The sequence below is a fragment of the Engystomops pustulosus genome, chromosome 2 (genome assembly GCF_040894005.1).
Source record: "Engystomops pustulosus chromosome 2, aEngPut4.maternal, whole genome shotgun sequence".
In the NCBI taxonomy this organism is placed as follows: domain Eukaryota; kingdom Metazoa; phylum Chordata; class Amphibia; order Anura; family Leptodactylidae; genus Engystomops; species Engystomops pustulosus.
The window spans coordinates 197,975,140-198,001,777 of NC_092412.1; the positions used below are offsets into that span (position 1 = coordinate 197,975,140).

The 26,638-nt window shown below is 37.6% G+C and overlaps 43 non-coding genes across 43 annotated transcripts; all 43 read right to left on the bottom strand.

The window, feature by feature from the left end:
• Positions 1 to 39: 39 nt before the first annotated feature.
• On the bottom strand, positions 40 to 254 carry LOC140120216 (small nucleolar RNA U3). The gene has a single exon (XR_011853611.1). It is a non-coding gene; the product is annotated as a small nucleolar RNA U3 (small nucleolar RNA).
• Positions 255 to 666: 412 nt separating this feature from the next.
• On the bottom strand, positions 667 to 881 carry LOC140120217 (small nucleolar RNA U3). The gene has a single exon (XR_011853612.1). It is a non-coding gene; the product is annotated as a small nucleolar RNA U3 (small nucleolar RNA).
• Positions 882 to 1,287: 406 nt separating this feature from the next.
• On the bottom strand, positions 1,288 to 1,502 carry LOC140120047 (small nucleolar RNA U3). The gene has a single exon (XR_011853477.1). It is a non-coding gene; the product is annotated as a small nucleolar RNA U3 (small nucleolar RNA).
• Positions 1,503 to 1,914: 412 nt separating this feature from the next.
• LOC140120008 (small nucleolar RNA U3) lies at positions 1,915 to 2,129 on the bottom strand. The gene has a single exon (XR_011853440.1). It is a non-coding gene; the product is annotated as a small nucleolar RNA U3 (small nucleolar RNA).
• A 406-nt stretch (positions 2,130 to 2,535) lies between these two features.
• Positions 2,536 to 2,750, bottom strand: LOC140120327 (small nucleolar RNA U3). Its single transcript, XR_011853713.1, has one exon. It is a non-coding gene; the product is annotated as a small nucleolar RNA U3 (small nucleolar RNA).
• Positions 2,751 to 3,156: 406 nt separating this feature from the next.
• Positions 3,157 to 3,371, bottom strand: LOC140120344 (small nucleolar RNA U3). Its single transcript, XR_011853729.1, has one exon. It is a non-coding gene; the product is annotated as a small nucleolar RNA U3 (small nucleolar RNA).
• Positions 3,372 to 3,783: 412 nt separating this feature from the next.
• LOC140120172 (small nucleolar RNA U3) lies at positions 3,784 to 3,998 on the bottom strand. Its single transcript, XR_011853573.1, has one exon. It is a non-coding gene; the product is annotated as a small nucleolar RNA U3 (small nucleolar RNA).
• A 406-nt stretch (positions 3,999 to 4,404) lies between these two features.
• On the bottom strand, positions 4,405 to 4,619 carry LOC140120319 (small nucleolar RNA U3). The gene has a single exon (XR_011853705.1). It is a non-coding gene; the product is annotated as a small nucleolar RNA U3 (small nucleolar RNA).
• A 412-nt stretch (positions 4,620 to 5,031) lies between these two features.
• Positions 5,032 to 5,246, bottom strand: LOC140120308 (small nucleolar RNA U3). Its single transcript, XR_011853694.1, has one exon. It is a non-coding gene; the product is annotated as a small nucleolar RNA U3 (small nucleolar RNA).
• Positions 5,247 to 5,658: 412 nt separating this feature from the next.
• Positions 5,659 to 5,873, bottom strand: LOC140120345 (small nucleolar RNA U3). The gene has a single exon (XR_011853730.1). It is a non-coding gene; the product is annotated as a small nucleolar RNA U3 (small nucleolar RNA).
• Positions 5,874 to 6,279: 406 nt separating this feature from the next.
• Positions 6,280 to 6,494, bottom strand: LOC140120219 (small nucleolar RNA U3). The gene has a single exon (XR_011853613.1). It is a non-coding gene; the product is annotated as a small nucleolar RNA U3 (small nucleolar RNA).
• A 406-nt stretch (positions 6,495 to 6,900) lies between these two features.
• LOC140120011 (small nucleolar RNA U3) lies at positions 6,901 to 7,115 on the bottom strand. Its single transcript, XR_011853443.1, has one exon. It is a non-coding gene; the product is annotated as a small nucleolar RNA U3 (small nucleolar RNA).
• Positions 7,116 to 7,527: 412 nt separating this feature from the next.
• On the bottom strand, positions 7,528 to 7,742 carry LOC140120220 (small nucleolar RNA U3). Its single transcript, XR_011853614.1, has one exon. It is a non-coding gene; the product is annotated as a small nucleolar RNA U3 (small nucleolar RNA).
• A 412-nt stretch (positions 7,743 to 8,154) lies between these two features.
• On the bottom strand, positions 8,155 to 8,369 carry LOC140120056 (small nucleolar RNA U3). Its single transcript, XR_011853485.1, has one exon. It is a non-coding gene; the product is annotated as a small nucleolar RNA U3 (small nucleolar RNA).
• A 406-nt stretch (positions 8,370 to 8,775) lies between these two features.
• Positions 8,776 to 8,990, bottom strand: LOC140120223 (small nucleolar RNA U3). The gene has a single exon (XR_011853615.1). It is a non-coding gene; the product is annotated as a small nucleolar RNA U3 (small nucleolar RNA).
• A 406-nt stretch (positions 8,991 to 9,396) lies between these two features.
• Positions 9,397 to 9,611, bottom strand: LOC140120224 (small nucleolar RNA U3). The gene has a single exon (XR_011853616.1). It is a non-coding gene; the product is annotated as a small nucleolar RNA U3 (small nucleolar RNA).
• A 406-nt stretch (positions 9,612 to 10,017) lies between these two features.
• On the bottom strand, positions 10,018 to 10,232 carry LOC140120225 (small nucleolar RNA U3). Its single transcript, XR_011853617.1, has one exon. It is a non-coding gene; the product is annotated as a small nucleolar RNA U3 (small nucleolar RNA).
• A 406-nt stretch (positions 10,233 to 10,638) lies between these two features.
• LOC140120227 (small nucleolar RNA U3) lies at positions 10,639 to 10,853 on the bottom strand. Its single transcript, XR_011853618.1, has one exon. It is a non-coding gene; the product is annotated as a small nucleolar RNA U3 (small nucleolar RNA).
• A 406-nt stretch (positions 10,854 to 11,259) lies between these two features.
• LOC140120254 (small nucleolar RNA U3) lies at positions 11,260 to 11,475 on the bottom strand. Its single transcript, XR_011853643.1, has one exon. It is a non-coding gene; the product is annotated as a small nucleolar RNA U3 (small nucleolar RNA).
• Positions 11,476 to 11,887: 412 nt separating this feature from the next.
• LOC140120309 (small nucleolar RNA U3) lies at positions 11,888 to 12,102 on the bottom strand. The gene has a single exon (XR_011853695.1). It is a non-coding gene; the product is annotated as a small nucleolar RNA U3 (small nucleolar RNA).
• Positions 12,103 to 12,508: 406 nt separating this feature from the next.
• Positions 12,509 to 12,723, bottom strand: LOC140120228 (small nucleolar RNA U3). Its single transcript, XR_011853619.1, has one exon. It is a non-coding gene; the product is annotated as a small nucleolar RNA U3 (small nucleolar RNA).
• Positions 12,724 to 13,129: 406 nt separating this feature from the next.
• LOC140120346 (small nucleolar RNA U3) lies at positions 13,130 to 13,344 on the bottom strand. Its single transcript, XR_011853731.1, has one exon. It is a non-coding gene; the product is annotated as a small nucleolar RNA U3 (small nucleolar RNA).
• Positions 13,345 to 13,750: 406 nt separating this feature from the next.
• On the bottom strand, positions 13,751 to 13,965 carry LOC140120229 (small nucleolar RNA U3). Its single transcript, XR_011853620.1, has one exon. It is a non-coding gene; the product is annotated as a small nucleolar RNA U3 (small nucleolar RNA).
• A 406-nt stretch (positions 13,966 to 14,371) lies between these two features.
• LOC140120347 (small nucleolar RNA U3) lies at positions 14,372 to 14,586 on the bottom strand. The gene has a single exon (XR_011853732.1). It is a non-coding gene; the product is annotated as a small nucleolar RNA U3 (small nucleolar RNA).
• Positions 14,587 to 14,992: 406 nt separating this feature from the next.
• On the bottom strand, positions 14,993 to 15,207 carry LOC140120348 (small nucleolar RNA U3). Its single transcript, XR_011853733.1, has one exon. It is a non-coding gene; the product is annotated as a small nucleolar RNA U3 (small nucleolar RNA).
• Positions 15,208 to 15,613: 406 nt separating this feature from the next.
• On the bottom strand, positions 15,614 to 15,828 carry LOC140120230 (small nucleolar RNA U3). Its single transcript, XR_011853621.1, has one exon. It is a non-coding gene; the product is annotated as a small nucleolar RNA U3 (small nucleolar RNA).
• Positions 15,829 to 16,234: 406 nt separating this feature from the next.
• On the bottom strand, positions 16,235 to 16,449 carry LOC140120231 (small nucleolar RNA U3). Its single transcript, XR_011853622.1, has one exon. It is a non-coding gene; the product is annotated as a small nucleolar RNA U3 (small nucleolar RNA).
• A 412-nt stretch (positions 16,450 to 16,861) lies between these two features.
• LOC140120048 (small nucleolar RNA U3) lies at positions 16,862 to 17,076 on the bottom strand. Its single transcript, XR_011853478.1, has one exon. It is a non-coding gene; the product is annotated as a small nucleolar RNA U3 (small nucleolar RNA).
• Positions 17,077 to 17,482: 406 nt separating this feature from the next.
• Positions 17,483 to 17,697, bottom strand: LOC140120293 (small nucleolar RNA U3). Its single transcript, XR_011853679.1, has one exon. It is a non-coding gene; the product is annotated as a small nucleolar RNA U3 (small nucleolar RNA).
• A 412-nt stretch (positions 17,698 to 18,109) lies between these two features.
• LOC140120232 (small nucleolar RNA U3) lies at positions 18,110 to 18,324 on the bottom strand. The gene has a single exon (XR_011853623.1). It is a non-coding gene; the product is annotated as a small nucleolar RNA U3 (small nucleolar RNA).
• Positions 18,325 to 18,730: 406 nt separating this feature from the next.
• On the bottom strand, positions 18,731 to 18,945 carry LOC140120145 (small nucleolar RNA U3). Its single transcript, XR_011853549.1, has one exon. It is a non-coding gene; the product is annotated as a small nucleolar RNA U3 (small nucleolar RNA).
• A 412-nt stretch (positions 18,946 to 19,357) lies between these two features.
• Positions 19,358 to 19,572, bottom strand: LOC140120349 (small nucleolar RNA U3). The gene has a single exon (XR_011853734.1). It is a non-coding gene; the product is annotated as a small nucleolar RNA U3 (small nucleolar RNA).
• Positions 19,573 to 19,978: 406 nt separating this feature from the next.
• On the bottom strand, positions 19,979 to 20,193 carry LOC140120233 (small nucleolar RNA U3). Its single transcript, XR_011853624.1, has one exon. It is a non-coding gene; the product is annotated as a small nucleolar RNA U3 (small nucleolar RNA).
• A 406-nt stretch (positions 20,194 to 20,599) lies between these two features.
• Positions 20,600 to 20,814, bottom strand: LOC140120234 (small nucleolar RNA U3). Its single transcript, XR_011853625.1, has one exon. It is a non-coding gene; the product is annotated as a small nucleolar RNA U3 (small nucleolar RNA).
• Positions 20,815 to 21,220: 406 nt separating this feature from the next.
• Positions 21,221 to 21,435, bottom strand: LOC140120350 (small nucleolar RNA U3). Its single transcript, XR_011853735.1, has one exon. It is a non-coding gene; the product is annotated as a small nucleolar RNA U3 (small nucleolar RNA).
• Positions 21,436 to 21,841: 406 nt separating this feature from the next.
• LOC140120235 (small nucleolar RNA U3) lies at positions 21,842 to 22,056 on the bottom strand. The gene has a single exon (XR_011853626.1). It is a non-coding gene; the product is annotated as a small nucleolar RNA U3 (small nucleolar RNA).
• A 406-nt stretch (positions 22,057 to 22,462) lies between these two features.
• LOC140120351 (small nucleolar RNA U3) lies at positions 22,463 to 22,677 on the bottom strand. Its single transcript, XR_011853736.1, has one exon. It is a non-coding gene; the product is annotated as a small nucleolar RNA U3 (small nucleolar RNA).
• Positions 22,678 to 23,083: 406 nt separating this feature from the next.
• LOC140120352 (small nucleolar RNA U3) lies at positions 23,084 to 23,298 on the bottom strand. Its single transcript, XR_011853737.1, has one exon. It is a non-coding gene; the product is annotated as a small nucleolar RNA U3 (small nucleolar RNA).
• A 406-nt stretch (positions 23,299 to 23,704) lies between these two features.
• On the bottom strand, positions 23,705 to 23,919 carry LOC140120236 (small nucleolar RNA U3). The gene has a single exon (XR_011853627.1). It is a non-coding gene; the product is annotated as a small nucleolar RNA U3 (small nucleolar RNA).
• A 406-nt stretch (positions 23,920 to 24,325) lies between these two features.
• On the bottom strand, positions 24,326 to 24,540 carry LOC140120238 (small nucleolar RNA U3). The gene has a single exon (XR_011853628.1). It is a non-coding gene; the product is annotated as a small nucleolar RNA U3 (small nucleolar RNA).
• A 412-nt stretch (positions 24,541 to 24,952) lies between these two features.
• Positions 24,953 to 25,167, bottom strand: LOC140120049 (small nucleolar RNA U3). The gene has a single exon (XR_011853479.1). It is a non-coding gene; the product is annotated as a small nucleolar RNA U3 (small nucleolar RNA).
• Positions 25,168 to 25,573: 406 nt separating this feature from the next.
• Positions 25,574 to 25,788, bottom strand: LOC140120294 (small nucleolar RNA U3). The gene has a single exon (XR_011853680.1). It is a non-coding gene; the product is annotated as a small nucleolar RNA U3 (small nucleolar RNA).
• Positions 25,789 to 26,200: 412 nt separating this feature from the next.
• On the bottom strand, positions 26,201 to 26,415 carry LOC140120239 (small nucleolar RNA U3). Its single transcript, XR_011853629.1, has one exon. It is a non-coding gene; the product is annotated as a small nucleolar RNA U3 (small nucleolar RNA).
• Between the last annotated feature and the right edge of the window lie 223 nt (positions 26,416 to 26,638).

The window sequence follows — 26,638 nt, forward strand, 5'->3', positions numbered from 1 at the left end:
TATTTTTTTGTGCTTTAAACTGCTTTTCACATAGAAATGTCCACTCTGAATAAGCTTTCCTCCGCTGCTTCTTTTGGAAAAAGAAGAGCACAGTCATCAAAAGCAGGCAACCACTGCCTAAAACAGAGCTGCCAACTGCCTTCATGCTCAGAAGAAAGCCCAAAAACTCATCATCGTGGAAGGTGGGTTTGGACACTTTCAAGCACATTCATCTCTCAAACAACTGTAGAAATGATCCCTGAAAGTATAATCCTGAATGTTGAAATTTGCCGCTTTTGCCAACCGTTTCTTTCTCGGCTTTCTACTTATGGCTACCTCAGTCTCCAAGATTCCCAGTTTCAGTTTCGACATAAAACTTATGAATCGGGAGCCAATGGAAACATTATGTTTTGACATTTATTTTAATAGATTTCGTAGTCTATGAAACTGAGAATGGCTAAAACTCGTTTCTCGTAGGTATAGAAATGCCAATTTAATTGTTGATTTTCAGTTCTGATTTCAAACATGCTTCTGTTATGTACACTAAGAATGGATCAAAAGTTTTTACATGAAAAACACATTTTAGGTTGTTACTGTTAGACAGACCAAGAAAGCTTCTGGGTGCATAAAGTCTAAAGTACCAATAGCTATTTTTTTGTGCTTTAAACTGCTTTTCACATAGAAATGTCCACTCTGAATAAGCTTTCCTCCGCTGCTTCTTTTGGAAAAAGAAGAGCACAGTCATCAAAAGCAGGCAACCACTGCCTAAAACAGAGCTGCCAACTGCCTTCATGCTCAGAAGAAAGCCCAAAAACTCATCATCGTGGAAGGTGGGTTTGGACACTTTCAAGCACATTCATCTCTCAAACAACTGTAGAAATGATCCCTGAAAGTATAATCCTGAATGTTGAAATTTGCCGCTTTTGCCAACCGTTTCTTTCTCGGCTTTCAACTTATGGCTACCTCAGTCTCCAAGATTCCCAGTTTCGACATAAAACGTATGAATCGGGAGCCAATGGAAACATTTTGTTTTGACATTTATTTTAATAGATTTCGTAGTCTATGTAACTGAGAATGGCTAAAACTAGTTTCTCGGAGGTATAGAAATGCCAATTTAATTGTTGATTTTCAGTTCTGATTTCAAACATGCTTCTGTTATGTACACTAAGAATGGATCAAAAGTTTTTACATGAAAAACACATTTTAGGTTGTTACTGTTAGACAGACCAAGAAAGCTTCTGGGTGCATAAAGTCTAAAGTACCAATAGCTACTTTTTTGTGCTTTAAACTGCTTTTCACATAGAAATGTCCACTCTGAATAAGCATTCCTCCGCTGCTTCTTTTGGAAAAAGAAGAGCACAGTCATCAAAAGCAGGCAACCACTGCCTAAAACAGAGCTGCCAACTGCCTTCATACTCAGACGAAAGCCCAAAAACTCATCATCGTGGAAGGTGGGTTTGGACACTTTCAAGCACATTCATCTCTCAAACAACTGTAGAAATGATCCCTGAAAGTATAATCCTGAATGTTGAAATTTGCCGCTTTTGCCAACCGTTTCTTTCTCGGCTTTCTACTTATGGCTACCTCAGTCTCCAAGATTCCCAGTTTCAGTTTCGACATAAAACTTATGAATCGGGAGCCAATGGAAACATTATGTTTTGACATTTATTTTAATAGATTTCGTAGTCTATGTAACTGAGAATGGCTAAAACTAGTTTCTCGTAGGTATAGAAATGCCAATTTAATTGTTGATTTTCAGTTCTGATTTCAAACATGCTTCTGTTATGTACACTAAGAATGGATCAAAAGTTTTTACATGAAAAACACATTTTAGGTTGTTACTGTTAGACAGACCAAGAAAGCTTCTGGGTGCATAAAGTCTAAAGTACCAATAGCTACTTTTTTGTGCTTTAAACTGCTTTTCACATAGAAATGTCCACTCTGAATAAGCTTTCCTCCGCTGCTTCTTTTGGAAAAAGAAGAGCACAGTCATCAAAAGCAGGCAACCACTGCCTAAAACAGAGCTGCCAACTGCCTTCATGCTCAGACAAAAGCCCAAAAACTCATCATCGTGGAAGGTGGGTTTGGACACTTTCAAGCACATTCATCTCTCAAACAACTGTAGAAATGATCCCTGAAAGTATAATCCTGAATGTTGAAATTTGCCGCTTTTGCCAACCGTTTCTTTCTCGGCTTTCAACTTATGGCAACCTCAGTCTCCAAGATTCCCAGTTTCGACATAAAACGTATGAATCAGGAGCCAATGGAAACATTATGTTTTGACATTTATTTTAATAGATTTCGTAGTCTATGAAACTGAGAATGGCTAAAACTTGTTTCTCGGAGGTATAGAAATGCCAATTTAATTGTTGATTTTCAGTTCTGATTTCAAACATGCTTCTGTTATGTACACTAAGAATGGATCAAAAGTTTTTACATGAAAAACACATTTTAGGTTGTTACTGTTAGACAGACCAAGAAAGCTTCTGGGTGCATAAAGTCTAAAGTACCAATAGCTATTTTTTTGTGCTTTAAACTGCTTTTCACATAGAAATGTCCACTCTGAATAAGCATTCCTCCGCTGCTTCTTTTGGAAAAAGAAGAGCACAGTCATCAAAAGCAGGCAACCACTGCCTAAAACAGAGCTGCCAACTGCCTTCATGCTCAGAAGAAAGCCCAAAAACTCATCATCGTGGAAGGTGGGTTTGGACACTTTCAAGCACATTCATCTCTCAAACAACTGTAGAAATGATCCCTGAAAGTATAATCCTGAATGTTGAAATTTGCCGCTTTTGCCAACCGTTTCTTTCTCGGCTTTCAACTTATGGCAACCTCAGTCTCCAAGATTCCCAGTTTCGACATAAAACGTATGAATCGGGAGCCAATGGAAACATTATGTTTTGACATTTATTTTAATAGATTTCGTAGTCTATGAAACTGAGAATGGCTAAAACTCGTTTCTCGGAGGTATAGAAATGCCAATTTAATTGTTGATTTTCAGTTCTGATTTCAAACATGCTTCTGTTATGTACACTAAGAATGGATCAAAAGTTTTTACATGAAAAACACATTTTAGGTTGTTACTGTTAGACAGACCAAGAAAGCTTCTGGGTGCATAAAGTCTAAAGTACCAATAGCTATTTTTTTGTGCTTTAAACTGCTTTTCACATAGAAATGTCCACTCTGAATAAGCTTTCCTCCGCTGCTTCTTTTGGAAAAAGAAGAGCACAGTCATCAAAAGCAGGCAACCACTGCCTAAAACAGAGCTGCCAACTGCCTTCATGCTCAGACGAAAGCCCAAAAACTCATCATCGTGGAAGGTGGGTTTGGACACTTTCAAGCACATTCATCTCTCAAACAACTGTAGAAATGATCCCTGAAAGTATAATCCTGAATGTTGAAATTTGCCGCTTTTGCCAACCGTTTCTTTCTCGGCTTTCTACTTATGGCTACCTCAGTCTCCAAGATTCCCAGTTTCAGTTTCGACATAAAACTTATGAATCGGGAGCCAATGGAAACATTATGTTTTGACCTTTATTTTAATAGATTTCGTAGTCTATGTAACTGAGAATGGCTAAAACTAGTTTCTCGTAGGTATAGAAATGCCAATTTAATTGTTGATTTTCAGTTCTGATTTCAAACATGCTTCTGTTATGTACACTAAGAATGGATCAAAAGTTTTTACATGAAAAACACATTTTAGGTTGTTACTGTTAGACAGACCAAGAAAGCTTCTGGGTGCATAAAGTCTAAAGTACCAATAGCTACTTTTTTGTGCTTTAAACTGCTTTTCACATAGAAATGTCCACTCTGAATAAGCTTTCCTCCACTGCTTCTTTTGGAAAAAGAAGAGCACAGTCATCAAAAGCAGGCAACCACTGCCTAAAACAGAGCTGCCAACTGCCTTCATGCTCAGAAGAAAGCCCAAAAACTCATCATCGTGGAAGGTGGGTTTGGACACTTTCAAGCACATTCATCTCTCAAACAACTGTAGAAATGATCCCTGAAAGTATAATCCTGAATGTTGAAATTTGCCGCTTTTGCCAACCGTTTCTTTCTCGGCTTTCAACTTATGGCTACCTCAGTCTCCAAGATTCCCAGTTTCGACATAAAACGTATGAATCGGGAGCCAATGGAAACATTTTGTTTTGACATTTATTTTAATAGATTTCGTAGTCTATGTAACTGAGAATGGCTAAAACTAGTTTCTCGGAGGTATAGAAATGCCAATTTAATTGTTGATTTTCAGTTCTGATTTCAAACATGCTTCTGTTATGTACACTAAGAATGGATCAAAAGTTTTTACATGAAAAACACATTTTAGGTTGTTACTGTTAGACAGACCAAGAAAGCTTCTGGGTGCATAAAGTCTAAAGTACCAATAGCTATTTTTTTGTGCTTTAAACTGCTTTTCACATAGAAATGTCCACTCTGAATAAGCTTTCCTCCGTTGCTTCTTTTGGAAAAAGAAGAGCACAGTCATCAAAAGCAGGCAACCACTGCCTAAAACAGAGCTGCCAACTGCCTTCATGCTCAGAAGAAAGCCCAAAAACTCATCATCGTGGAAGGTGGGTTTGGACACTTTCAAGCACATTCATCTCTCAAACAACTGTAGAAATGATCCCTGAAAGTATAATCCTGAATGTTGAAATTTGCCGCTTTTGCCAACCGTTTCTTTCTCGGCTTTCTACTTATGGCTACCTCAGTCTCCAAGATTCCCAGTTTCAGTTTCGACATAAAACTTATGAATCGGGAGCCAATGGAAACATTATGTTTTGACATTTATTTTAATAGATTTCGTAGTCTATGTAACTGAGAATGGCTAAAACTAGTTTCTCGTAGGTATAGAAATGCCAATTTAATTGTTGATTTTCAGTTCTGATTTCAAACATGCTTCTGTTATGTACACTAAGAATGGATCAAAAGTTTTTACATGAAAAACACATTTTAGGTTGTTACTGTTAGACAGACCAAGAAAGCTTCTGGGTGCATAAAGTCTAAAGTACCAATAGCTATTTTTTTGTGCTTTAAACTGCTTTTCACATAGAAATGTCCACTCTGAATAAGCTTTCCTCCACTGCTTCTTTTGGAAAAAGAAGAGCACAGTCATCAAAAGCAGGCAATCACTGACTAAAACAGAGCTGCCAACTGCCTTCATGCTCAGAAGAAAGCCCAAAAACTCATCATCGTGGAAGGTGGGTTTGGACACTTTCAAGCACATTCATCTCTCAAACAACTGTAGAAATGATCCCTGAAAGTATAATCCTGAATGTTGAAATTTGCCGCTTTTGCCAACCGTTTCTTTCTCGGCTTTCAACTTATGGCTACCTCAGTCTCCAAGATTCCCAGTTTAAGTTTCGACATAAAACTTATGAATCGGGAGGCAATGGAAACATTATGTTTTGACATTTATTTTAATAGATTTCGTAGTCTATGTAACTGAGAATGGCTAAAACTAGTTTCTCGTAGGTATAGAAATGCCAATTTAATTGTTGATTTTCAGTTCTGATTTTAAACATGCTTCTGTTATGTACACTAAGAATGGATCAAAAGTTTTTACATGAAAAACACATTTTAGGCTGTTACTGTTAGACAGACCAAGAAAGCTTCTGGGTGCATAAAGTCTAAAGTACCAATAGCTACTTTTTTGTGCTTTAAACTGCTTTTCACATAGAAATGTCCACTCTGAATAAGCTTTCCTCCGCTGCTTCTTTTGGAAAAAGAAGAGCACAGTCATCAAAAGCAGGCAACCACTGCCTAAAACAGAGCTGCCAACTGCCTTCATGCTCAGACGAAAGCCCAAAAACTCATCATCGTGGAAGGTGGGTTTGGACACTTTCAAGCACATTCATCTCTCAAACAACTGTAGAAATGATCCCTGAAAGTATAATCCTGAATGTTGAAATTTGCCGCTTTTGCCAACCGTTTCTTTCTCGGCTTTCAACTTATGGCAACCTCAGTCTCCAAGATTCCCAGTTTCGACATAAAACGTATGAATCAGGAGCCAATGGAAACATTATGTTTTGACATTTATTTTAATAGATTTCGTAGTCTATGAAACTGAGAATGGCTAAAACTTGTTTCTCGGAGGTATAGAAATGCCAATTTAATTGTTGATTTTCAGTTTTGATTTCAAACATGCTTCTGTTATGTACACTAAGAATGGATCAAAAGTTTTTACATGAAAAACACATTTTAGGTTGTTACTGTTAGACAGACCAAGAAAGCTTCTGGGTTCATAACGTCTAAAGTACCAATAGCTATTTTTTTGTGCTTTAAACTGCTTTTCACATAGAAATGTCCACTCTGAATAAGCTTTCCTCCGCTGCTTCTTTTGGAAAAAGAAGAGCACAGTCATCAAAAGCAGGCAACCACTGCCTAAAACAGAGCTGCCAACTGCCTTCATGCTCAGAAGAAAGCCCAAAAACTCATCATCGTGGAAGGTGGGTTTGGACACTTTCAAGCACATTCATCTCTCAAACAACTGTAGAAATGATCCCTGAAAGTATAATCCTGAATGTTGAAATTTGCCGCTTTTGCCAACCGTTTCTTTCTCGGCTTTCAACTTATGGCAACCTCAGTCTCCAAGATTCCCAGTTTCGACATAAAACGTATGAATCAGGAGCCAATGGAAACATTATGTTTTGACATTTATTTTAATAGATTTCGTAGTCTATGAAACTGAGAATGGCTAAAACTCGTTTCTCGGAGGTATAGAAATGCCAATTTAATTGTTGATTTTCAGTTCTGATTTCAAACATGCTTCTGTTATGTACACTAAGAATGGATCAAAAGTTTTTACATGAAAAACACATTTTAGGTTGTTACTGTTAGACAGACCAAGAAAGCTTCTGGGTGCATAAAGTCTAAAGTACCAATAGCTATTTTTTTGTGCTTTAAACTGCTTTTCACATAGAAATGTCCACTCTGAATAAGCTTTCCTCCGCTGCTTCTTTTGGAAAAAGAAGAGCACAGTCATCAAAAGCAGGCAACCACTGCCTTAAACAGAACTGCCAACTGCCTTCATGCTCAGAAGAAAGCCCAAAAACTCATCATCATGGAAGGTGGGTTTGGACACTTTCAAGCACATTCATCTCTCAAACAACTGTAGAAATGATCCCTGAAAGTATAACCCTGAATGTTGAAATTTGCCGCTTTTGCCAACCGTTTCTTTCTCGGCTTTCTACTTATGGCTACCTCAGTCTCCAAGATTCCCAGTTTCAGTTTCGACATAAAACTTATGAATCGGGAGCCAATGGAAACATTATGTTTTGACCTTTATTTTAATAGATTTCGTAGTCTATGTAACTGAGAATGGCTAAAACTAGTTTCTCGTAGGTATAGAAATGCCAATTTAATTGTTGATTTTCAGTTCTGATTTCAAACATGCTTCTGTTATGTACACTAAGAATGGATCAAAAGTTTTTACATGAAAAACACATTTTAGGTTGTTACTGTTAGACAGACCAAGAAAGCTTCTGGGTGCATAAAGTCTAAAGTACCAATAGCTATTTTTTTGTGCTTTAAACTGCTTTTCACATAGAAATGTCCACTCTGAATAAGCTTTCCTCCGCTGCTTCTTTTGGAAAAAGAAGAGCACAGTCATCAAAAGCAGGCAACCACTGCCTAAAACAGAGCTGCCAACTGCCTTCATGCTCAGAAGAAAGCCCAAAAACTCATCATCGTGGAAGGTGGGTTTGGACACTTTCAAGCACATTCATCTCTCAAACAACTGTAGAAATGATCCCTGAAAGTATAATCCTGAATGTTGAAATTTGCCGCTTTTGCCAACCGTTTCTTTCTCGGCTTTCTACTTATGGCTACCTCAGTCTCCAAGATTCCCAGTTTCAGTTTCGACATAAAACTTATGAATCGGGAGCCAATGGAAACATTATGTTTTGACATTTATTTTAATAGATTTCGTAGTCTATGTAACTGAGAATGGCTAAAACTAGTTTCTCGTAGGTATAGAAATGCCAATTTAATTGTTGATTTTCAGTTCTGATTTCAAACATGCTTCTGTTATGTACACTAAGAATGGATCAAAAGTTTTTACATGAAAAACACATTTTAGGTTGTTACTGTTAGACAGACCAAGAAAGCTTCTGGGTGCATAAAGTCTAAAGTACCAATAGCTACTTTATTGTGCTTTAAACTGCTTTTCACATAGAAATGTCCACTCTGAATAAGCATTCCTCCGCTGCTTCTTTTGGAAAAAGAAGAGCACAGTCATCAAAAGCAGGCAACCACTGCCTAAAACAGAGCTGCCAACTGCCTTCATGCTCAGACAAAAGCCCAAAAACTTATCATCATGGAAGGTGGGTTTGGACACTTTCAAGCACATTCATCTCTCAAACAACTGTAGAAATGATCCCTGAAAGTATAATCCTGAATGATGAAATTTGCCGCTTTTGCCAACCGTTTCTTTCTCGGCTTTCAACTTATGGCAACCTCAGTCTCCAAGATTCCCAGTTTCGACATAAAACGTATGAATCGGGAGCCAATGGAAACATTATGTTTTGACATTTATTTTAATAGATTTCGTAGTCTATGAAACTGAGAATGGCTAAAACTCGTTTCTCGTAGGTATAGAAATGCCAATTTAATTGTTGATTTTCAGTTCTGATTTCAAACATGCTTCTGTTATGTACACTAAGAATGGATCAAAAGTTTTTACATGAAAAACACATTTTAGGTTGTTACTGTTAGACAGACCAAGAAAGCTTCTGGGTGCATAAAGTCTAAAGTACCAATAGCTATTTTTTTGTGCTTTAAACTGCTTTTCACATAGAAATGTCCACTCTGAATAAGCTTTCCTCCGCTGCTTCTTTTGGAAAAAGAAGAGCACAGTCATCAAAAGCAGGCAACCACTGCCTAAAACAGAGCTGCCAACTGCCTTCATGCTCAGAAGAAAGCCCAAAAACTCATCATCGTGGAAGGTGGGTTTGGACACTTTCAAGCACATTCATCTCTCAAACAACTGTAGAAATGATCCCTGAAAGTATAATCCTGAATGATGAAATTTGCCGCTTTTGCCAACCGTTTCTTTCTCGGCTTTCAACTTATGGCAACCTCAGTCTCCAAGATTCCCAGTTTCGACATAAAACGTATGAATCGGGAGCCAATGGAAACATTATGTTTTGACATTTATTTTAATAGATTTCGTAGTCTATGAAACTGAGAATGGCTAAAACTCGTTTCTCGTAGGTATAGAAATGCCAATTTAATTGTTGATTTTCAGTTCTGATTTCAAACATGCTTCTGTTATGTACACTAAGAATGGATCAAAAGTTTTTACATGAAAAACACATTTTAGGTTGTTACTGTTAGACAGACCAAGAAAGCTTCTGGGTGCATAAAGTCTAAAGTACCAATAGCTATTTTTTTGTGCTTTAAACTGCTTTTCACATAGAAATGTCCACTCTGAATAAGCTTTCCTCCGCTGCTTCTTTTGGAAAAAGAAGAGCACAGTCATCAAAAGCAGGCAACCACTGCCTAAAACAGAGCTGCCAACTGCCTTCATGCTCAGAAGAAAGCCCAAAAACTCATCATCGTGGAAGGTGGGTTTGGACACTTTCAAGCACATTCATCTCTCAAACAACTGTAGAAATGATCCCTGAAAGTATAATCCTGAATGTTGAAATTTGCCGCTTTTGCCAACCGTTTCTTTCTCGGCTTTCAACTTATGGCAACCTCAGTCTCCAAGAATCCCAGTTTCGACATAAAACGTATGAATCAGGAGCCAATGGAAACATTATGTTTTGACATTTATTTTAATAGATTTTGTAGTCTATGAAACTGAGAATGGCTAAAACTTGTTTCTCGGAGGTATAGAAATGCCAATTTAATTGTTGATTTTCAGTTCTGATTTCAAACATGCTTCTGTTATGTACACTAAGAATGGATCAAAAGTTTTTACATGAAAAACACATTTTAGGTTGTTACTGTTAGACAGACCAAGAAAGCTTCTGGGTGCATAAAGTCTAAAGTACCAATAGCTATTTTTTTGTGCTTTAAACTGCTTTTCACATAGAAATGTCCACTCTGAATAAGCTTTCCTCCGCTGCTTCTTTTGGAAAAAGAAGAGCACAGTCATCAAAAGCAGGCAACCACTGCCTAAAACAGAGCTGCCAACTGCCTTCATGCTCAGAAGAAAGCCCAAAAACTCATCATCGTGGAAGGTGGGTTTGGACACTTTCAAGCACATTCATCTCTCAAACAACTGTAGAAATGATCCCTGAAAGTATAATCCTGAATGTTGAAATTTGCCGCTTTTGCCAACCGTTTCTTTCTCGGCTTTCAACTTATGGCAACCTCAGTCTCCAAGATTCCCAGTTTCGACATAAAACGTATGAATCAGGAGCCAATGGAAACATTATGTTTTGACATTTATTTTAATAGATTTCGTAGTCTATGAAACTGAGAATGGCTAAAACTCGTTTCTCGGAGGTATAGAAATGCCAATTTAATTGTTGATTTTCAGTTCTGATTTCAAACATGCTTCTGTTATGTACACTAAGAATGGATCAAAAGTTTTTACATGAAAAACACATTTTAGGTTGTTACTGTTAGACAGACCAAGAAAGCTTCTGGGTGCATAAAGTCTAAAGTACCAATAGCTATTTTTTTGTGCTTTAAACTGCTTTTCACATAGAAATGTCCACTCTGAATAAGCTTTCCTCCGCTGCTTCTTTTGGAAAAAGAAGAGCACAGTCATCAAAAGCAGGCAACCACTGCCTAAAACAGAGCTGCCAACTGCCTTCATGCTCAGAAGAAAGCCCAAAAACTCATCATCGTGGAAGGTGGGTTTGGACACTTTCAAGCACATTCATCTCTCAAACAACTGTAGAAATGATCCCTGAAAGTATAATCCTGAATGTTGAAATTTGCCGCTTTTGCCAACCGTTTCTTTCTCGGCTTTCAACTTATGGCTACCTCAGTCTCCAAGATTCCCAGTTTCGACATAAAACGTATGAATCGGGAGCCAATGGAAACATTATGTTTTGACATTTATTTTAATAGATTTCGTAGTCTGTGTAACTGAGAATGGCTAAAACTAGTTTCTCGGAGGTATAGAAATGCCAATTTAATTGTTGATTTTCAGTTCTGATTTCAAACATGCTTCTGTTATGTACACTAAGAATGGATCAAAAGTTTTTACATGAAAAACACATTTTAGGTTGTTTCTGTTAGACAGACCAAGAAAGCTTCTGGGTGCATAAAGTCTAAAGTACCAATAGCTATTTTTTTGTGCTTTAAACTGCTTTCCACATAGAAATGTCCACTCTGAATAAGCTTTCCTCCGCTGCTTCTTTTGGAAAAAAGAAGAGCACAGTCATCAAAAGCAGGCAACCACTGCCTAAAACAGAGCTGCCAACTGCCTTCATGTTCAGAAGAAAGCCCAAAAACTCATCATCGTGGAAGGTGGGTTTGGACACTTTCAAGCACATTCATCTCTCAAACAACTGTAGAAATGATCCCTGAAAGTATAATCCTGAATGTTGAAATTTGCCGCTTTTGCCAACCGTTTCTTTCTCGGCTTTCAACTTATGGCTACCTCAGTCTCCAAGATTCCCAGTTTAAGTTTCGACATAAAACTTATGAATCGGGAGCCAATGGAAACATTATGTTTTGACATTTATTTTAATAGATTTCGTAGTCTATGTAACTGAGAATGGCTAAAACTAGTTTCTCGTAGGTATAGAAATGCCAATTTAATTGTTGATTTTCAGTTCTGATTTCAAACATGCTTCTGTTATGTACACTAAGAATGGATCAAAAGTTTTTACATGAAAAACACATTTTAGGTTGTTACTGTTAGACAGACCAAGAAAGCTTCTGGGTGCATAAAGTCTAAAGTACCAATAGCTACTTTTTTGTGCTTTAAACTGCTTTTCACATAGAAATGTCCACTCTGAATAAGCTTTCCTCCGCTGCTTCTTTTGGAAAAAGAAGAGCACAGTCATCAAAAGCAGGCAACCACTGCCTAAAACAGAGCTGCCAACTGCCTTCATGCTCAGAAGAAAGCCCAAAAACTCATCATCATGGAAGGTGGGTTTGGACACTTTCAAGCACATTCATCTCTCAAACAACTGTAGAAATGATCCCTGAAAGTATAATCCTGAATGATGAAATTTGCCGCTTTTGCCAACCGTTTCTTTCTCGGCTTTCAACTTATGGCAACCTCAGTCTCCAAGATTCCCAGTTTCGACATAAAACGTATGAATCGGGAGCCAATGGAAACATTATGTTTTGACATTTATTTTAATAGATTTCGTAGTCTATGAAACTGAGAATGGCTAAAACTCGTTTCTCGTAGGTATAGAAATGCCAATTTAATTGTTGATTTTCAGTTCTGATTTCAAACATGCTTCTGTTATGTACACTAAGAATGGATCAAAAGTTTTTACATGAAAAACACATTTTAGGTTGTTACTGTTAGACAGACCAAGAAAGCTTCTGGGTGCATAAAGTCTAAAGTACCAATAGCTATTTTTTTGTGCTTTAAACTGCTTTTCACATAGAAATGTCCACTCTGAATAAGCTTTCCTCCGCTGCTTCTTTTGGAAAAAGAAGAGCACAGTCATCAAAAGCAGGCAACCACTGCCTAAAACAGAGCTGCCAACTGCCTTCATGCTCAGAAGAAAGCCCAAAAACTCATCATCGTGGAAGGTGGGTTTGGACACTTTCAAGCACATTCATCTCTCAAACAACTGTAGAAATGATCCCTGAAAGTATAATCCTGAATGTTGAAATTTGCCGCTTTTGCCAACCGTTTCTTTCTCGGCTTTCAACTTATGGCAACCTCAGTCTCCAAGAATCCCAGTTTCGACATAAAACGTATGAATCAGGAGCCAATGGAAACATTATGTTTTGACATTTATTTTAATAGATTTTGTAGTCTATGAAACTGAGAATGGCTAAAACTTGTTTCTCGGAGGTATAGAAATGCCAATTTAATTGTTGATTTTCAGTTCTGATTTCAAACATGCTTCTGTTATGTACACTAAGAATGGATCAAAAGTTTTTACATGAAAAACACATTTTAGGTTGTTACTGTTAGACAGACCAAGAAAGCTTCTGGGTGCATAAAGTCTAAAGTACCAATAGCTACTTTTTTGTGCTTTAAACTGCTTTTCACATAGAAATGTCCACTCTGAATAAGCTTTCCTCCGCTGCTTCTTTTGGAAAAAGAAGAGCACAGTCATCAAAAGCAGGCAACCACTGCCTAAAACAGAGCTGCCAACTGCCTTCATGCTCAGACGAAAGCCCAAAAACTCATCATCGTGGAAGGTGGGTTTGGACACTTTCAAGCACATTCATCTCTCAAACAACTGTAGAAATGATCCCTGAAAGTATAATCCTGAATGTTGAAATTTGCCGCTTTTGCCAACCGTTTCTTTCTCGGCTTTCAACTTATGGCAACCTCAGTCTCCAAGAATCCCAGTTTCGACATAAAACGTATGAATCAGGAGCCAATGGAAACATTATGTTTTGACATTTATTTTAATAGATTTCGTAGTCTATGAAACTGAGAATGGCTAAAACTCGTTTCTCGGAGGTATAGAAATGCCAATTTAATTGTTGATTTTCAGTTCTGATTTCAAACATGCTTCTGTTATGTACACTAAGAATGGATCAAAAGTTTTTACATGAAAAACACATTTTAGGTTGTTACTGTTAGACAGACCAAGAAAGCTTCTGGGTGCATAAAGTCTAAAGTACCAATAGCTATTTTTTTGTGCTTTAAACTGCTTTTCACATAGAAATGTCCACTCTGAATAAGCTTTCCTCCGCTGCTTCTTTTGGAAAAAGAAGAGCACAGTCATCAAAAGCAGGCAACCACTGCCTAAAACAGAGCTGCCAACTGCCTTCATGCTCAGAAGAAAGCCCAAAAACTCATCATCGTGGAAGGTGGGTTTGGACACTTTCAAGCACATTCATCTCTCAAACAACTGTAGAAATGATCCCTGAAAGTATAATCCTGAATGTTGAAATTTGCCGCTTTTGCCAACCGTTTCTTTCTCGGCTTTCAACTTATGGCAACCTCAGTCTCCAAGATTCCCAGTTTCGACATAAAACGTATGAATCAGGAGCCAATGGAAACATTATGTTTTGACATTTATTTTAATAGATTTCGTAGTCTATGTAACTGAGAATGGCTAAAACTAGTTTCTCGTAGGTATAGAAATGCCAATTTAATTGTTGATTTTCAGTTCTGATTTCAAACATGCTTCTGTTATGTACACTAAGAATGGATCAAAAGTTTTTACATGAAAAACACATTTTAGGTTGTTACTGTTAGACAGACCAAGAAAGCTTCTGGGTGCATAAAGTCTAAAGTACCAATAGCTACTTTTTTGTGCTTTAAACTGCTTTTCACATAGAAATGTCCACTCTGAATAAGCTTTCCTCCGCTGCTTCTTTTGGAAAAAGAAGAGCACAGTCATCAAAAGCAGGCAACCACTGCCTAAAACAGAGCTGCCAACTGCCTTCATGCTCAGACGAAAGCCCAAAAACTCATCATCGTGGAAGGTGGGTTTGGACACTTTCAAGCACATTCATCTCTCAAACAACTGTAGAAATGATCCCTGAAAGTATAATCCTGAATGTTGAAATTTGCCGCTTTTGCCAACCGTTTCTTTCTCGGCTTTCAACTTATGGCTACCTCAGTCTCCAAGATTGCCAGTTTCGACATAAAACGTATGAATCGGGAGCCAATGGAAACATTATGTTTTGACATTTATTTTAATAGATTTCGTAGTCTATGTAACTGAGAATGGCTAAAACTAGTTTCTCGGAGGTATAGAAATGCCAATTTAATTGTTGATTTTCAGTTCTGATTTCAAACATGCTTCTGTTATGTACACTAAGAATGGATCAAAAGTTTTTACATGAAAAACACATTTTAGGTTGTTACTGTTAGACAGACCAAGAAAGCTTCTGGGTGCATAAAGTCTAAAGTACCAATAGCTATTTTTTTGTGCTTTAAACTGCTTTTCACATAGAAATGTCCACTCTGAATAAGCTTTCCTCCGCTGCTTCTTTTGGAAAAAGAAGAGCACAGTCATCAAAAGCAGGCAACCACTGCCTAAAACAGAGCTGCCAACTGCCTTCATGCTCAGACGAAAGCCCAAAAACTCATCATCGTGGAAGGTGGGTTTGGACACTTTCAAGCACATTCATCTCTCAAACAACTGTAGAAATGATCCCTGAAAGTATAATCCTGAATGTTGAAATTTGCCGCTTTTGCCAACCGTTTCTTTCTCGGCTTTCAACTTATGGCTACCTCAGTCTCCAAGATTCCCAGTTTCGACATAAAACGTATGAATCGGGAGCCAATGGAAACATTATGTTTTGACATTTATTTTAATAGATTTCGTAGTCTATGTAACTGAGAATGGCTAAAACTAGTTTCTCGGAGGTATAGAAATGCCAATTTAATTGTTGATTTTCAGTTCTGATTTCAAACATGCTTCTGTTATGTACACTAAGAATGGATCAAAAGTTTTTACATGAAAAACACATTTTAGGTTGTTACTGTTAGACAGACCAAGAAAGCTTCTGGGTGCATAAAGTCTAAAGTACCAATAGCTATTTTTTTGTGCTTTAAACTGCTTTTCACATAGAAATGTCCACTCTGAATAAGCTTTCCTCCGCTGCTTCTTTTGGAAAAAGAAGAGCACAGTCATCAAAAGCAGGCAACCACTGCCTAAAACAGAGCTGCCAACTGCCTTCATGCTCAGAAGAAAGCCCAAAAACTCATCATCGTGGAAGGTGGGTTTGGACACTTTCAAGCACATTCATCTCTCAAACAACTGTAGAAATGATCCCTGAAAGTATAATCCTGAATGTTGAAATTTGCCGCTTTTGCCAACCGTTTCTTTCTCGGCTTTCAACTTATGGCAACCTCAGTCTCCAAGATTCCCAGTTTCGACATAAAACGTATGAATCAGGAGCCAATGGAAACATTATGTTTTGACATTTATTTTAATAGATTTCGTAGTCTATGAAACTGAGAATGGCTAAAACTCGTTTCTCGGAGGTATGGAAATGCCAATTTAATTGTTGATTTTCAGTTCTGATTTCAAACATGCTTCTGTTATGTACACTAAGAATGGATCAAAAGTTTTTACATGAAAAACACATTTTAGGTTGTTACTGTTAGACAGACCAAGAAAGCTTCTGGGTGCATAAAGTCTAAAGTACCAATAGCTATTTTTTTGTGCTTTAAACTGCTTTTCACATAGAAATGTCCACTCTGAATAAGCTTTCCTCCGCTGCTTCTTTTGGAAAAAGAAGAGCACAGTCATCAAAAGCAGGCAACCACTGCCTAAAACAGAGCTGCCAACTGCCTTCATGCTCAGAAGAAAGCCCAAAAACTCATCATCGTGGAAGGTGGGTTTGGACACTTTCAAGCACATTCATCTCTCAAACAACTGTAGAAATGATCCCTGAAAGTATAATCCTGAATGTTGAAATTTGCCGCTTTTGCCAACCGTTTCTTTCTCGGCTTTCTACTTATGGCTACCTCAGTCTCCAAGATTCCCAGTTTCAGTTTCGACATAAAACTTATGAATCGGGAGCCAATGGAAACATTATGTTTTGACATTTATTTTAATAGATTTCGTAGTCTATGTAACTGAGAATGGCTAAAACTAGTTTCTCGTAGGTATAGAAATGCCAATTTAATTGTTGATTTTCAGTTCTGATTTCAAACATGCTTCTGTTATGTACACTAAGAATGGATCAAAAGTTTTTACATGAAAAACACATTTTAGGTTGTTACTGTTAGACAGACCAAGAAAGCTTCTGGGTGCATAAAGTCTAAAGTACCAATAGCTACTTTTTTGTGCTTTAAACTGCTTTTCACATAGAAATGTCCACTCTGAATAAGCACTCCTCCGCTGCTTCTTTTGGAAAAAGAAGAGCACAGTCATCAAAAGCAGGCAACCACTGCCTAAAACAGAGCTGCCAACTGCCTTCATGCTCAGACGAAAGCCCAAAAACTTATCATCGTGGAAAGTGGGTTTGGACACTTTCAAGCACATTCATCTCTCAAACAACTGTAGAAATGATCCCTGAAAGTATAATCCTGAATGTTGAAATTTGCCGCTTTTGCCAACCGTTTCTTTCTCGGCTTTCAACTTATGGCAACCTCAGTCTCCAAGATTCCCAGTTTCGACATAAAACGTATGAATCGGGAGCCAATGGAAACATTATGTTTTGACATTTATTTTAATAGATTTCGTAGTCTATGAAACTGAGAATGGCTAAAACTCGTTTCTCGTAGGTATAGAAATGCCAATTTAATTGTTGATTTTCAGTTCTGATTTCAAACATGCTTCTGTTATGTACACTAAGAATGGATCAAAAGTTTTTACATGAAAAACACATTTTAGGTTGTTACTGTTAGACAGACCAAGAAAGCTTCTGGGTGCATAAAGTCTAAAGTACCAATAGCTATTTTTTTGTGCTTTAAACTGCTTTTCACATAGAAATGTCCACTCTGAATAAGCTTTCCTCCGCTGCTTCTTTTGGAAAAAGAAGAGCACAGTCATCAAAAGCAGGCAACCACTGCCTAAAACAGAGCTGCCAACTGCCTTCATGTTCAGAAGAAAGCCCAAAAACTCATCATCGTGGAAGGTGGGTTTGGACACTTTCAAGCACATTCATCTCTCAAACAACTGTAGAAATGATCCCTGAAAGTATAATCCTGAATGTTGAAATTTGCCGCTTTTGCCAACCGTTTCTTTCTCGGCTTTCAACTTATGGCTACCTCAGTCTCCAAGATTCCCAGTTTAAGTTTCGACATAAAACTTATGAATCGGGAGCCAATGGAAACATTATGTTTTGACATTTATTTTAATAGATTTCGTAGTCTATGTAACTGAGAATGGCTAAAACTAGTTTCTCGTAGGTATAGAAATGCCAATTTAATTGTTGATTTTCAGTTCTGATTTCAAACATGCTTCTGTTATGTACACTAAGAATGGATCAAAAGTTTTTACATGAAAAACACATTTTAGGTTGTTACTGTTAGACAGACCAAGAAAGCTTCTGGGTGCATAAAGTCTAAAGTACCAATAACTACTTTTTTGTGCTTTAAACTGCTTTTCACATAGAAATGTCCACTCTGAATAAGCTTTCCTCCGCTGCTTCTTTTGGAAAAAGAAGAGCACAGTCATCAAAAGCAGGCAACCACTGCCTAAAACAGAGCTGCCAACTGCCTTCATGCTCAGAAGAAAGCCCAAAAACTCATCATCGTGGAAGGTGGGTTTGGACACTTTCAAGCACATTCATCTCTCAAACAACTGTAGAAATGATCCCTGAAAGTATAATCCTGAATGTTGAAATTTGCCGCTTTTGCCAACCGTTTCTTTCTCGGCTTTCAACTTATGGCAACCTCAGTCTCCAAGATTCCCAGTTTCGACATAAAACGTATGAATCGGGAGCCAATGGAAACATTATGTTTTGACATTTATTTTAATAGATTTCGTAGTCTATGAAACTGAGAATGGCTAAAACTCGTTTCTCGTAGGTATAGAAATGCCAATTTAATTGTTGATTTTCAGTTCTGATTTCAAACATGCTTCTGTTATGTACACTAAGAATGGATCAAAAGTTTTTACATGAAAAACACATTTTAGGTTGTTACTGTTAGACAGACCAAGAAAGCTTCTGGCTGCATAAAGTCTAAAGTACCAATAGCTACTTTTTTGTGCTTTAAACTGCTTTTCACATAGAAATGTCCACTCTGAATAAGCTTTCCTCCACTGCTTCTTTTAGAAAAAGAAGAGCACAGTCATCAAAAGCAGGCAACCACTGCCTAAAACAGAGCTGCCAACTGCCTTCATGCTCAGAAGAAAGCCCAAAAACTCATCATCGTGGAAGGTGGGTTTGGACACTTTCAAGCACATTCATCTCTCAAACAACTGTAGAAATGATCCCTGAAAGTATAATCCTGAATGTTGAAATTTGCCGCTTTTGCCAACCGTTTCTTTCTCGGCTTTCAACTTATGGCTACCTCAGTCTCCAAGATTCCCAGTTTAAGTTTCGACATAAAACTTATGAATCGGGAGCCAATGGAAACATTATGTTTTGACATTTATTTTAATAGATTTCGTAGTCTATGTAACTGAGAATGGCTAAAACTAGTTTCTCGTAGGTATAGAAATGCCAATTTAATTGTTGATTTTCAGTTCTGATTTCAAACATGCTTCTGTTATGTACACTAAGAATGGATCAAAAGTTTTTACATGAAAAACACATTTTAGGTTGTTACTGTTAGACAGACCAAGAAAGCTTCTGGGTGCATAAAGTCTAAAGTACCAATAGCTACTTTTTTGTGCTTTAAACTGCTTTTCACATAGAAATGTCCACTCTGAATAAGCTTTCCTCCGCTGCTTCTTTTGGAAAAAGAAGAGCACAGTCATCAAAAGCAGGCAACCACTGCCTAAAACAGAGCTGCCAACTGCCTTCATGCTCAGACGAAAGCCCAAAAACTCATCATCGTGGAAGGTGGGTTTGGACACTTTCAAGCACATTCATCTCTCAAACAACTGTAGAAATGATCCCTGAAAGTATAATCCTGAATGTTGAAATTAGCCGCTTTTGCCAACCGTTTCTTTCTCGGCTTTCAACTTATGGCTACCTCAGTCTCCAAGATTGCCAGTTTCGACATAAAACGTATGAATCGGGAGCCAATGGAAACATTATGTTTTGACATTTATTTTAATAGATTTCGTAGTCTATGTAACTGAGAATGGCTAAAACTAGTTTCTCGGAGGTATAGAAATGCCAATTTAATTGTTGATTTTCAGTTCTGATTTCAAATATGCTTCTGTTATGTACACTAAGAATGGATCAAAAGTTTTTACATGAAAAACACATTTTAGGTTGTTACTGTTAGACAGACCAAGAAAGCTTCTGGGTGCATAAAGTCTAAAGTACCAATAGCTACTTTTTTGTGCTTTAAACTGCTTTTCACATAGAAATGTCCACTCTGAATAAGCTTTCCTCCGCTGCTTCTTTTGGAAAAAGAAGAGCACAGTCATCAAAAGCAGGCAACCACTGCCTAAAACAGAGCTGCCAACTGCCTTCATGCTCAGAAGAAAGCCCAAAAACTCATCATCGTGGAAGGTGGGTTTGGACACTTTCAAGCACATTCATCTCTCAAACAACTGTAGAAATGATCCCTGAAAGTATAATCCTGAATGATGAAATTTGCCGCTTTTGCCAACCGTTTCTTTCTCGGCTTTCAACTTATGGCAACCTCAGTCTCCAAGATTCCCAGTTTCGACATAAAACGTATGAATCGGGAGCCAATGGAAACATTATGTTTTGACATTTATTTTAATAGATTTCGTAGTCTATGAAACTGAGAATGGCTAAAACTCGTTTCTCGTAGGTATAGAAATGCCAATTTAATTGTTGATTTTCAGTTCTGATTTCAAACATGCTTCTGTTATGTACACTAAGAATGGATCAAAAGTTTTTACATGAAAAACACATTTTAGGTTGTTACTGTTAGACAGACCAAGAAAGCTTCTGGGTGCATAAAGTCTAAAGTACCAATAGCTATTTTTTTGTGCTTTAAACTGCTTTTCACATAGAAATGTCCACTCTGAATAAGCTTTCCTCCGCTGCTTCTTTTGGAAAAAGAAGAGCACAGTCATCAAAAGCAGGCAACCACTGCCTAAAACAGAGCTGCCAACTGCCTTCATGCTCAGAAGAAAGCCCAAAAACTCATCATCGTGGAAGGTGGGTTTGGACACTTTCAAGCACATTCATCTCTCAAACAACTGTAGAAATGATCCCTGAAAGTATAATCCTGAATGTTGAAATTTGCCGCTTTTGCCAACCGTTTCTTTCTCGGCTTTCAACTTATGGCAACCTCAGTCTCCAAGAATCCCAGTTTCGACATAAAACGTATGAATCAGGAGCCAATGGAAACATTATGTTTTGACATTTATTTTAATAGATTTTGTAGTCTATGAAACTGAGAATGGCTAAAACTTGTTTCTCGGAGGTATAGAAATGCCAATTTAATTGTTGATTTTCAGTTCTGATTTCAAACATGCTTCTGTTATGTACACTAAGAATGGATCAAAAGTTTTTACATGAAAAACACATTTTAGGTTGTTACTGTTAGACAGACCAAGAAAGCTTCTGGGTGCATAAAGTCTAAAGTACCAATAGCTACTTTTTTGTGCTTTAAACTGCTTTTCACATAGAAATGTCCACTCTGAATAAGCTTTCCTCCGCTGCTTCTTTTGGAAAAAGAAGAGCACAGTCATCAAAAGCAGGCAACCACTGCCTAAAACAGAGCTGCCAACTGCCTTCATGCTCAGACGAAAGCCCAAAAACTCATCATCGTGGAAGGTGGGTTTGGACACTTTCAAGCACATTCATCTCTCAAACAACTGTAGAAATGATCCCTGAAAGTATAATCCTGAATGTTGAAATTTGCCGCTTTTGCCAACCGTTTCTTTCTCGGCTTTCAACTTATGGCAACCTCAGTCTCCAAGAATCCCAGTTTCGACATAAAACGTATGAATCAGGAGCCAATGGAAACATTATGTTTTGACATTTATTTTAATAGATTTCGTAGTCTATGAAACTGAGAATGGCTAAAACTCGTTTCTCGGAGGTATAGAAATGCCAATTTAATTGTTGATTTTCAGTTCTGATTTCAAACATGCTTCTGTTATGTACACTAAGAATGGATCAAAAGTTTTTACATGAAAAACACATTTTAGGTTGTTACTGTTAGACAGACCAAGAAAGCTTCTGGGTGCATAAAGTCTAAAGTACCAATAGCTATTTTTTTGTGCTTTAAACTGCTTTTCACATAGAAATGTCCACTCTGAATAAGCTTTCCTCCGCTGCTTCTTTTGGAAAAAGAAGAGCACAGTCATCAAAAGCAGGCAACCACTGCCTAAAACAGAGCTGCCAACTGCCTTCATGCTCAGAAGAAAGCCCAAAAACTCATCATCGTGGAAGGTGGGTTTGGACACTTTCAAGCACATTCATCTCTCAAACAACTGTAGAAATGATCCCTGAAAGTATAATCCTGAATGTTGAAATTTGCCGCTTTTGCCAACCGTTTCTTTCTCGGCTTTCAACTTATGGCAACCTCAGTCTCCAAGATTCCCAGTTTCGACATAAAACGTATGAATCAGGAGCCAATGGAAACATTATGTTTTGACATTTATTTTAATAGATTTCGTAGTCTATGTAACTGAGAATGGCTAAAACTAGTTTCTCGTAGGTATAGAAATGCCAATTTAATTGTTGATTTTCAGTTCTGATTTCAAACATGCTTCTGTTATGTACACTAAGAATGGATCAAAAGTTTTTACATGAAAAACACATTTTAGGTTGTTACTGTTAGACAGACCAAGAAAGCTTCTGGGTGCATAAAGTCTAAAGTACCAATAGCTACTTTTTTGTGCTTTAAACTGCTTTTCACATAGAAATGTCCACTCTGAATAAGCTTTCCTCCGCTGCTTCTTTTGGAAAAAGAAGAGCACAGTCATCAAAAGCAGGCAACCACTGCCTAAAACAGAGCTGCCAACTGCCTTCATGCTCAGACGAAAGCCCAAAAACTCATCATCGTGGAAGGTGGGTTTGGACACTTTCAAGCACATTCATCTCTCAAACAACTGTAGAAATGATCCCTGAAAGTATAATCCTGAATGTTGAAATTTGCCGCTTTTGCCAACCGTTTCTTTCTCGGCTTTCAACTTATGGCTACCTCAGTCTCCAAGATTGCCAGTTTCGACATAAAACGTATGAATCGGGAGCCAATGGAAACATTATGTTTTGACATTTATTTTAATAGATTTCGTAGTCTATGTAACTGAGAATGGCTAAAACTAGTTTCTCGGAGGTATAGAAATGCCAATTTAATTGTTGATTTTCAGTTCTGATTTCAAACATGCTTCTGTTATGTACACTAAGAATGGATCAAAAGTTTTTACATGAAAAACACATTTTAGGTTGTTACTGTTAGACAGACCAAGAAAGCTTCTGGGTGCATAAAGTCTAAAGTACCAATAGCTATTTTTTTGTGCTTTAAACTGCTTTTCACATAGAAATGTCCACTCTGAATAAGCTTTCCTCCGCTGCTTCTTTTGGAAAAAGAAGAGCACAGTCATCAAAAGCAGGCAACCACTGCCTAAAACAGAGCTGCCAACTGCCTTCATGCTCAGACGAAAGCCCAAAAACTCATCATCGTGGAAGGTGGGTTTGGACACTTTCAAGCACATTCATCTCTCAAACAACTGTAGAAATGATCCCTGAAAGTATAATCCTGAATGTTGAAATTTGCCGCTTTTGCCAACCGTTTCTTTCTCGGCTTTCAACTTATGGCTACCTCAGTCTCCAAGATTCCCAGTTTCGACATAAAACGTATGAATCGGGAGCCAATGGAAACATTATGTTTTGACATTTATTTTAATAGATTTCGTAGTCTATGTAACTGAGAATGGCTAAAACTAGTTTCTCGGAGGTATAGAAATGCCAATTTAATTGTTGATTTTCAGTTCTGATTTCAAACATGCTTCTGTTATGTACACTAAGAATGGATCAAAAGTTTTTACATGAAAAACACATTTTAGGTTGTTACTGTTAGACAGACCAAGAAAGCTTCTGGGTGCATAAAGTCTAAAGTACCAATAGCTATTTTTTTGTGCTTTAAACTGCTTTTCACATAGAAATGTCCACTCTGAATAAGCTTTCCTCCGCTGCTTCTTTTGGAAAAAGAAGAGCACAGTCATCAAAAGCAGGCAACCACTGCCTAAAACAGAGCTGCCAACTGCCTTCATGCTCAGAAGAAAGCCCAAAAACTCATCATCGTGGAAGGTGGGTTTGGACACTTTCAAGCACATTCATCTCTCAAACAACTGTAGAAATGATCCCTGAAAGTATAATCCTGAATGTTGAAATTTGCCGCTTTTGCCAACCGTTTCTTTCTCGGCTTTCAACTTATGGCAACCTCAGTCTCCAAGATTCCCAGTTTCGACATAAAACGTATGAATCAGGAGCCAATGGAAACATTATGTTTTGACATTTATTTTAATAGATTTCGTAGTCTATGAAACTGAGAATGGCTAAAACTCGTTTCTCGGAGGTATGGAAATGCCAATTTAATTGTTGATTTTCAGTTCTGATTTCAAACATGCTTCTGTTATGTACACTAAGAATGGATCAAAAGTTTTTACATGAAAAACACATTTTAGGTTGTTACTGTTAGACAGACCAAGAAAGCTTCTGGGTGCATAAAGTCTAAAGTACCAATAGCTATTTTTTTGTGCTTTAAACTGCTTTTCACATAGAAATGTCCACTCTGAATAAGCTTTCCTCCGCTGCTTCTTTTGGAAAAAGAAGAGCACAGTCATCAAAAGCAGGCAACCACTGCCTAAAACAGAGCTGCCAACTGCCTTCATGCTCAGAAGAAAGCCCAAAAACTCATCATCGTGGAAGGTGGGTTTGGACACTTTCAAGCACATTCATCTCTCAAACAACTGTAGAAATGATCCCTGAAAGTATAATCCTGAATGTTGAAATTTGCCGCTTTTGCCAACCGTTTCTTTCTCGGCTTTCTACTTATGGCTACCTCAGTCTCCAAGATTCCCAGTTTCAGTTTCGACATAAAACTTATGAATCGGGAGCCAATGGAAACATTATGTTTTGACATTTATTTTAATAGATTTCGTAGTCTATGTAACTGAGAATGGCTAAAACTAGTTTCTCGTAGGTATAGAAATGCCAATTTAATTGTTGATTTTCAGTTCTGATTTCAAACATGCTTCTGTTATGTACACTAAGAATGGATCAAAAGTTTTTACATGAAAAACACATTTTAGGTTGTTACTGTTAGACAGACCAAGAAAGCTTCTGGGTGCATAAAGTCTAAAGTACCAATAGCTACTTTTTTGTGCTTTAAACTGCTTTTCACATAGAAATGTCCACTCTGAATAAGCACTCCTCCGCTGCTTCTTTTGGAAAAAGAAGAGCACAGTCATCAAAAGCAGGCAACCACTGCCTAAAACAGAGCTGCCAACTGCCTTCATGCTCAGACGAAAGCCCAAAAACTTATCATCGTGGAAAGTGGGTTTGGACACTTTCAAGCACATTCATCTCTCAAACAACTGTAGAAATGATCCCTGAAAGTATAATCCTGAATGTTGAAATTTGCCGCTTTTGCCAACCGTTTCTTTCTCGGCTTTCAACTTATGGCAACCTCAGTCTCCAAGATTCCCAGTTTCGACATAAAACGTATGAATCGGGAGCCAATGGAAACATTATGTTTTGACATTTATTTTAATAGATTTCGTAGTCTATGAAACTGAGAATGGCTAAAACTCGTTTCTCGTAGGTATAGAAATGCCAATTTAATTGTTGATTTTCAGTTCTGATTTCAAACATGCTTCTGTTATGTACACTAAGAATGGATCAAAAGTTTTTACATGAAAAACACATTTTAGGTTGTTACTGTTAGACAGACCAAGAAAGCTTCTGGGTGCATAAAGTCTAAAGTACCAATAGCTATTTTTTTGTGCTTTAAACTGCTTTTCACATAGAAATGTCCACTCTGAATAAGCTTTCCTCCGCTGCTTCTTTTGGAAAAAGAAGAGCACAGTCATCAAAAGCAGGCAACCACTGCCTAAAACAGAGCTGCCAACTGCCTTCATGTTCAGAAGAAAGCCCAAAAACTCATCATCGTGGAAGGTGGGTTTGGACACTTTCAAGCACATTCATCTCTCAAACAACTGTAGAAATGATCCCTGAAAGTATAATCCTGAATGTTGAAATTTGCCGCTTTTGCCAACCGTTTCTTTCTCGGCTTTCAACTTATGGCTACCTCAGTCTCCAAGATTCCCAGTTTAAGTTTCGACATAAAACTTATGAATCGGGAGCCAATGGAAACATTATGTTTTGACATTTATTTTAATAGATTTCGTAGTCTATGTAACTGAGAATGGCTAAAACTAGTTTCTCGTAGGTATAGAAATGCCAATTTAATTGTTGATTTTCAGTTCTGATTTCAAACATGCTTCTGTTATGTACACTAAGAATGGATCAAAAGTTTTTACATGAAAAACACATTTTAGGTTGTTACTGTTAGACAGACCAAGAAAGCTTCTGGGTGCATAAAGTCTAAAGTACCAATAACTACTTTTTTGTGCTTTAAACTGCTTTTCACATAGAAATGTCCACTCTGAATAAGCTTTCCTCCGCTGCTTCTTTTGGAAAAAGAAGAGCACAGTCATCAAAAGCAGGCAACCACTGCCTAAAACAGAGCTGCCAACTGCCTTCATGCTCAGAAGAAAGCCCAAAAACTCATCATCGTGGAAGGTGGGTTTGGACACTTTCAAGCACATTCATCTCTCAAACAACTGTAGAAATGATCCCTGAAAGTATAATCCTGAATGTTGAAATTTGCCGCTTTTGCCAACCGTTTCTTTCTCGGCTTTCAACTTATGGCAACCTCAGTCTCCAAGATTCCCAGTTTCGACATAAAACGTATGAATCGGGAGCCAATGGAAACATTATGTTTTGACATTTATTTTAATAGATTTCGTAGTCTATGAAACTGAGAATGGCTAAAACTCGTTTCTCGTAGGTATAGAAATGCCAATTTAATTGTTGA